Here is an 8,397-nt window from a genome sequence, read left to right as displayed (position 1 = left end):
TTGATCAAACCAATTCCAACTTCTATAGATCTGCACATATTCAACAATTCACATTCAACTGAAGACCTCTTTTCTTTTCGTTTCCCCCACTCTAGTGTACCCAAAAGGACTTACCGACTTTTTTCTTCCAAAAAAAAAAAAAAAAAAAGTGGTGCTAAGAAATGATCTTAGATGGAGACCTTTATACTAAAATAAGCCAAGTTACCACACAAGGTAAAAGTAAGCCAAAATGAAGAAAAAAAAAAGAGACGATGTTGAGCCTTCCTTTTTGTTTGTGCGCCATCCAGTCTCCGCCTCAGCAAGGTAATGCAAAGGAATCAGACGCCCTATAATCATTAGCGCTAAGCTCTCTCCAAGAAGGCCATTTTTGTCTGTTACACCCTTGACAAAAGTCATCATCACCAACAAAGTTCCCCCTCAAATGCTTAAATAAATGGTCAGGGAAAGCTCCCAGTAAACCCAAGTCATAAGTCTTCCAAATTTCATAGTTGAGTTGCAAAGGATTCATGATGCCACTATATTTGCAGAAGCAGCCAACTCTGCCAATTGCTTGCCACCAAGCATGGATACAAGCTCAGATGATATGAAAAGTTTCGGTAAATCTTCAATTTCTTCTTCCTTGAAATTATATATTGGTTGAAGTTTTCTTGCTTCAACCTCGGCAGCATCAGCCTCTGCCATTAAAGCCTCAGCTTCTTCCTGGTGACCCAACTCTAAAGCCGCGGATCTCTCAGCTCTAGTCGCTCTAGCAATTAGAATTAGCCTCTGGAATCTAGTCATAGCCAACTCTTTTTCCTTCAATGAAATCTACACTTCAGTTTCCTGCAGCCTATCAAAGGTGTGGCATATTTTCTCCTCAAGCTTCTTAAGCTCTAACTTAGTGCTGTCCATTTTGCACTGTATTTCTTCCTTTTCAATGCATAAGGCCTTAGCCTCTGCAGCTAGTCGTGCTGCTTCTTTAAAATTTCTTGTAGTAGCAGCAACCTTCTTCTCTGCCTCCAACTCTGGAATTCTCCGGTCAATGAAAAGAAGCCGCTGCTTACAGGATTCAACTTCCTGCTGGATACTTGACTTAGTTGAAGATAACTCCTGCAAGTGGAGATGCAAAAGAATATGAGAGAGATGGAAATTGAAGAAGTGTTAAAGCATTTTCCAAGCATTGCACATTAAATTAATGAAAACTATGACCTTCATTAGGCTGAAAGCCAGTAGTCATGCTTACAACCTTCAGGTACTAGGTTCCAAAAATAATACTTATAAGTCTAGCTTAGTGTTGCTATCAGTTGCATATAAAATGCGTCCATGAATACATTTGGTGACTTCATGGTCGCCAATTAAGCCCCAAGAAGCTCAAACATTTCAGATGCAATACTTGTTAAATATCCCATCCATGAACATGCAATTCTTCTAAATACTAATGCTGATATTTATTAGGGAAAAGGCATAAGTACCCCCAAACCTATGACCGACGTTCCAACTACCCCCCTAAACTTTTTTTTCCCATTATTATTTGCACCTTATGTACTGACCTGGACCCAAACGTGAAAACACCTCCTTCAAGCGCGTAGGAACTAAAAAGAAAAAGGCGGTAACCTATACGAAATGGCCACGTGTCAGTCTCAAAGCTGATTTTCGAGAGCCCTTCGTCCAAAACACACTTGACTTTATGAACATTTTACCATCCATTTTCAAGAGCTTTAAATCTGATTTTGGGTCTCAAAATTCAACAAAAACTCAGTCAAATTGGCACCAATCAAGCTCAAATTTCAACTACAACTCCACAACATCATCACCAAATCCCAGTAATGAATTTGACCAACAATCAAGAATCTCAAAAAAGCACATTTTTTTGTTCTTCAAGATTCTTCAACAATGGTGGATTCGAAATTCTTTCTCCATTTTCGAATCTCAACAGCAACTAAGGATTTAGAATGAGTTCAGCACTTGAATCTCAACTTCAAAACTTCAACAACTTTCGAATATGCTTAGCACCTTCAATTCTTTTTCAAGTTCATACAAGAACAATAACGATTGTCATTTTTATTTTTTCCATTATATTTTGGAATTAAAAAGAAAACAAAAAGGAAGAAAATGAAATAGATTTAAAACAATTATAAAAAATTGCGAAATTACATGTGTCAGCGTGTGTATTTCACTGTCTACCAAGAGTTTGATTATCTATGTTACGTCAGCACTTAGGGTGGCGTTTATTACACTAAAACAGATCAAAGGGGTAATAGGATCCCCGAAAAGGTAAGATGTGTAGTTAGAACTTCGGTCATTGGTTGAGGGTACTCCCTAATTATTATTTGTAAATCATAAGCTTTGCACACATTGTAATACATCTAAAACAAAGTTTGACCTATGTAGAAACACTCTAGAGATTAAAGAGTTCTATGACAAGTCAAATTAAGACAGAACATACATGTAGCCAACACAAGAAGAATGAACTTGATGTGAGATTAAATGGGATTTTGATGCCTAAATGCGGACAATTTAGATGTTTAGCCTCAGTTTTCCAAGAGATTTGCATGATAGATGAAGAAGTACAAACACAACAACAACAACGGACCCAGTGGAATCCCAAAAGTAGGGTCTGGGGAGGATAATGTGTACGTAGACCTTACTCCTACCTTATGAAGGTAGAGAGGCGGTTTCCGAAGGACCCTCGGCTCAAGAACAGTGAAAAGGAAGCAATAAACAAACAATAGCAGCAACAAGATACTAGGCAACGGAAGCAAATGGCAAAACGTATAATAGCAAAAATCTAGGAACACGAAAATAGAAGAAGATATAACACATAAAGTTAAAATATGATGGCCAAAATGAAAGAGTGCTAGACGGACATATCATGTGATTAGAGGATACTTACCAATGCGAAAAGCAAGGTTTATAAAAAGGTTGTGCGACCAGCAACGCTATATATGAGCGAATATTAAGCCCGTATACGCAAGAAGGGTGTTGCAAAAATGTAAATGTTAAGATGGATGTGTGACTCGGGCAAAAGGTGCAAGGAGTACACGGAGGAAAAACTGTTTTGAGTTAGTTGGCCATGCGGCCACGACATTCAGATGCATTGACCAGTAGATGAGACACCATGATAGTCGAGGATATTAAAATAAGACGAGGTAGCACTAGAATCGCATTGAGGAAAGTTATTTCAAATGACTTTAATTTCTTGAAATCCAAGAGTGAATCATAGGATAGAATGGAAGCAAAGTATCCATTGTTGTCGTAACAAATAAAACTCGTGATTTGTTCCAGAGGACAAATTACTGAGTAGTGGGACAAGTCTAAATGTGGAACGAGTATAAAGGATTCATATAACCAAGTAGTTTGGGATTAAGGAGTAGTAGTTGCTGTTTTTTTATAAGCGCCTCAGAGTACTTTCCTGGCATAGTGTTTAAAACTAGAACCACAATAGATGATGCTTTCATGTAACTTCTCCACTTTGTAGTACCTTACTCTTAAGATTTTAACTACTCTAATACTCTTTTGAAATGAATTCTGCAATTAGAATTCTTATAAAAAGATTTCAAAAAAATACAAAAACCTACACTAATAAGAGGAACTACTTCGTTAAAGACGCTCTTTTGAACCCTGACAGCATTTGACAATATGCAATTTCCATGATTCAAAAAATGAAAAAAGAGAATTCAGTTATTTATATAGTTGCTGACTTCTAAGTGTTTACACAGCTAAAATAGTAAAGTGTTGTGCACTACACGAGATCTTAGCCAAAACACCGAGAAAGCTATAATAGCAATCTGTCGTGCAACAGGATGCTGGTGCCTGCTAATTTGAGTACCGACTCCAGAGCAAGAAGTTGCTATCCAGATAAAAGGTTTCTCCCCAGATTGATAGTGAAGTATCTATTCAAATAAGATTCACCAGCTAATATGTCTCCAAATTACACGAAAAAAGCCAAAATAAAAGGACTCGAGCTTTCATCTAAGAATATTCTCTGCTTTGCTCTCAGAATATCTCAAGTTCCTTCCTTTCTTCCCAAATGAACCACCTACACAAGCTGGGAGTGTTTCTCAGGTCCTCCTCCTAGTTTTACCAATTTATTTACCTCCAAACAGAAGAGGTTTACCTGATTGTTCTGCCTAATGCTCACCTTACTCAAAATATTCAAGAGCAGTTACCAGAGTTGAGACACCATTGGGCAGTGCAAAGGCATATGCCTTTTTTGTAGGTTGACCACTTTAGCATCCCTTTCAAGGTTGTCATATTTGCTGCAGAAGGCATACCCCTTTTCTGTAAGTTGCTTTGAGTCAACAGAGTCTCATAGGTGACGACCTACTGTTTGCTGCTTACCAGGAAATGCAATTCGACCCCCAAAAATACATACAACCCTGTTGTAGAACGCCTGGTTAATCGGGCAGCCAGTCCAATCAGAATCGGAAAACCCAACAAGGCTAAGGGACGCTTTGAAGTGTTCCTTAGGCCAAAATGTAGCATGGTAAAGAGACTGCATAAACTGACAAACCAGATTCACCGCATGAGAAAGCTCAGGCCTGGTGACTGTTAGATATTGTAGAGCTCCTACAATGCTGCGGTACTTGGTGGAATCGGCGGAGGATCCAGTTGCTTCATGAAGCCCATGCTTTTGAGCTAGAGGAGTATGTACGGCTCGAGAGCATAACATGTTGCTGCATTGCAAAATCTCTTGAGCATATTTACCTTGACTGAGGTATATACCATCTGGAAAATGATCTGCTACCATGAAGGAATTGAAAACTCTTAAGAAAATAAACTTAGGAGCACACGTGAACTGTATTGCTTCCAGAATCATACATCTGGTATGCTCAACAGTGCAATATATAGACATGCATGTTGCTGCAACAGTGGAGTCATTTTTTTTTTGAGAATGGTAACATATTTGTATTAAATATAAACATGGCTACACCAATTCAGTGTAGCCATCCATAATTACAAAAGGGAGTACGAAGAGAGACACCTAAGTTTCTATAAAGCTCATAAGAGGTCTAAAACATCAAAAATACATTCACTCTCTTCTAAGCACTCCTGTTTACACCAAAAATAAAAGAGCATAAGGCAGCTCATTTTCAACTTTTGCATTGGACTATGTGTATCTTCAAAACATCTAAGATTCCTTTCCTTCCAAATTGTCCACCATATACATGCGGGGACAATCTTCCATCTCTCCTTCTGGCTAGACTGCACTCCATCTCTTTTCCAACTTGTTAGAACTTCCCTGATTCTCCCTGGCATAACCCATCGTATCTAGAGCGGAGTCATTTTAGGACTCCAAAAGCTAGAGTTCTTCTAATCTAAATACAATGCAATATAATCAACTTTATCTCTACTGTTACAACACATATTTGCACACAACTACAACTCTACAGCAGCCCAAATCTATCGTCTCTCTAACAGAGACTGTCTCATTCATCTATCAATATCAACACATAATTTTCCTGTCATTTCCCACTTTTATACGAGTACTTGCAAAACTAATCCCATAGCCCTCTAATGTGTTTCCATACACATGTTACATGAGCAGAGAAGCTGTACAAGAACTCCTTAAATGATCCTTTTCATTTGCAGAGAAAGCTTCTATTAAGCAGCCTGAGATCCATAAATGAACCTCTGATATACCTTAGAATGTGAATCACTACATTCCAATGACTGCTACAAGGAGATTGGAGAAACTGGCTAAGAACACTGATAGTTAATGTGATGACCCTTTTTAAGGTAATACTGAATGAGATGTCTTTTCGTGAGATCGTAAAGTTTTATTGAGTTTGCCAACAATATTTGATAACGAATGGACTCCGTAGGGCTCCCACTATCCAGGAAGAAACTTAACATTCGGTCCATAGGAGTATCAACAGGTTTGCATTTAAACATGCCAGTTTCTTTCAATACGTTCAAAGCATACTTCCTTCGTGAAATGACAGTTCCATTGCTGTACTGCGCCACCTAATGCCTAGGAAGTATCTTAGTTTACCTATGTCTTTGGTCTGAAAGTAATCGACAAGATGTTGTTTAAATTGAGTAATGCTCTCATGATCAGACAGCAATACTTAAATGTCCAAACCATGCCCTTGGTCATTGCGTGGGACCATACAAAGATCGGCAGGAGACACAATAACCCAGACTCCCTCGGAGCAGGGAGGTTGCTCCATGTATACCTCCTCGACAAGTTCCCCATGAAGAAAGGCATTTTTGACATCCAACTGATAAAGGGACCAATGAAACATGGCTGTCATGGAGATAAGGAGGTAAACTGATGCAATCTTCGTTACTAGAGAGAAAGTATCACCATTATCAAAACCATCAATCAGAGTATACCTCTTTGTTACCAATCTAGTTTTGAGAGGATCAACCTCCCCATCAGCACTCATCTTGACAGTACACATCCAGAAACATCCAATTGCTGTTTTGCCTGGCAGTAAAGGAACTATCTCCCAAGTACCATTATCATGAACAACAGTCATTTCCACAATCATAGCCTGACGCCAACCTAGATGAGTCATCGCCTCTGCCAGTCTTAGTTATTTTGACAGTGGATGAGTTGGTAACAAAGGCATGAAATGAAGGTAACAAATGGTAATAACTCAAGAAAATATAAGCAACATTAGTGTTACGTGTAATTCAAATACCGTTTCGAAGTGCAATAGAGAGATCAATATCATCAGATGAGTGCTTGACCGAAGCACGGGATGTTATTAAAGCAGGCAACCAGTCACTCAGTGGACTTTGTTTAGTTATCATGAACAGAAACCTCTACTGGATTAGCTGGTGGAGGGTTTGGTCAAAGTCGACTGGAGTAGACTTGAAGAGGAGAGGAGCTAGAGTGAGAGGATTTGGAGATGAAAGAATTGGAACAAGAAGAATCTTCGAGAAGGCATTTTGACTTAGTGAATTTGGTGAGAAGCAAGGGATGTCTCGAAAAAGGTTACATCTGCTGAGATAAAGTACTTGTGTAATAGGATCATAGCATTTGTAACCTTTTTGGAGACATGAGTACCCCAAGAAGATACATTTGATGAACTTTGGTTGAAAACCTGCTTAATTTATCAAGCAAACCTTACAATAACATACCTAGTGTTTTCCCAGAAGTGGGGTCGGCGGATATATACGCAGACCTTATCCCTACCTTGTGAAGGTAGAGAGATTGTTTCCGGTAGACCCTTGGCTCAATACCCAGTGCAACTGCATATTCTCAAACTTAATATACGAGATGTTTCTGACCCACTCTCCACATTCCTGCAATATGGGCTTGTGTTCTGAAACAACTTAGGCAAGGTTTCTTGTTTAATGGCTCTAAGAACTTCATTCCACTCGGATGAAATTAAATATTTGTCGATTCTATAGGTTTTGTGCAATGTTATCTCCTCTCTCCCAAAGTGTACAATCCTCCCTGCAAAGTAAATCTAATAGGGTAATATCCTGTATAAAATCAGAAAAAGCTACCATGGAACTTGAGCTTCTTGTACATACTCTCATGTCCTCGGTGAATCTAGCAACATTAAAGTCCACCCAATAACCAAGGGCAATCTCATAATCCTCTTATTGCTCCAATTCCATCCACAATTCACCCCTTTCATTTTTTGTGTGTGCTCAATATACCACCATAAAAAAACCATCTAAATTCTTCTGTCACACTTCCAAATAAACAAGAGATAGAATAATTCCCACGTTGTTGTTCTAAACTTAAAAGCCTTTTATCTCAAATTACTAAAATCCTTCTCAACCCTGCTACCTTCAGCTTTATGTTCAGCCCATGCAGCCCATCTATTACCCCAAACTATCTGGAAAATGAGCCAAATGTTTTGTAAAAGCAATTTAAGCCTAATATCTTGAGAAGTTAGGATTTTAGGATAAGTAGTATGCACTGCAAGTTTATATAGCATAACAACAGTGAAGTTGAGGTGATATTAGATGGTATTGAGGATTCTAAATACATAAAATATAGATATTTAGACTCAATATTTCAGGAGAATGGTATGTAACAACAGAAAACTAAAACAGAATGACAGAAATGGAGGTGTGCTATGAGAATGCTATGCGATAGGCAGATACCTACCAAAATGAAAGGCATGAACAGTTGTAAGACAAGCTATGTTGTATGGGAGAGAATGTCGTGACTTTAAGGAATCTTTAGGAGGTGAAATTTGAATCTTTAGGAGGTGAAATTTCAAATGGATGAAATTTGAATTTTTAGGAGGTGGTTGGTGAAAGAGAGAATGGAATGCTAAATTTAAGGAATCTTTTGTTTTCTTAGTTTTTATGGTTTTGTACGTAAATGGTAAATACAGATATAGAACGTAATTAGTACAAACCTAAATAAAATGGTAAATAAATTTTTATCATAGTATAGCTAGGTAAATTTCTCATTTATCAATACTGACAAGAAGCGAAAAGACA

The 8,397-nt window shown here is 38.2% G+C and overlaps 1 long non-coding RNA gene across 1 annotated transcript; it reads right to left on the bottom strand.

Moving 5' to 3' along the window:
- On the bottom strand, nt 1-4,639 carry LOC138889194 (uncharacterized). The gene is made up of 2 exons (XR_011407020.1): nt 4,121-4,639; nt 1-1,089 (listed from the first exon to the last, which is right to left on the bottom strand). It is a non-coding gene; the product is annotated as an uncharacterized lncRNA (long non-coding RNA).
- Between the last annotated feature and the right edge of the window lie 3,758 nt (nt 4,640-8,397).

The sequence above is a fragment of the Nicotiana sylvestris genome, chromosome 4 (assembly GCF_000393655.2).
Source record: "Nicotiana sylvestris chromosome 4, ASM39365v2, whole genome shotgun sequence".
Lineage (NCBI taxonomy): Eukaryota > Viridiplantae > Streptophyta > Magnoliopsida > Solanales > Solanaceae > Nicotiana > Nicotiana sylvestris.
Note: the sequence above shows the minus strand (reverse complement) of the source record. Positions and strands in the feature narration are given on the sequence as shown.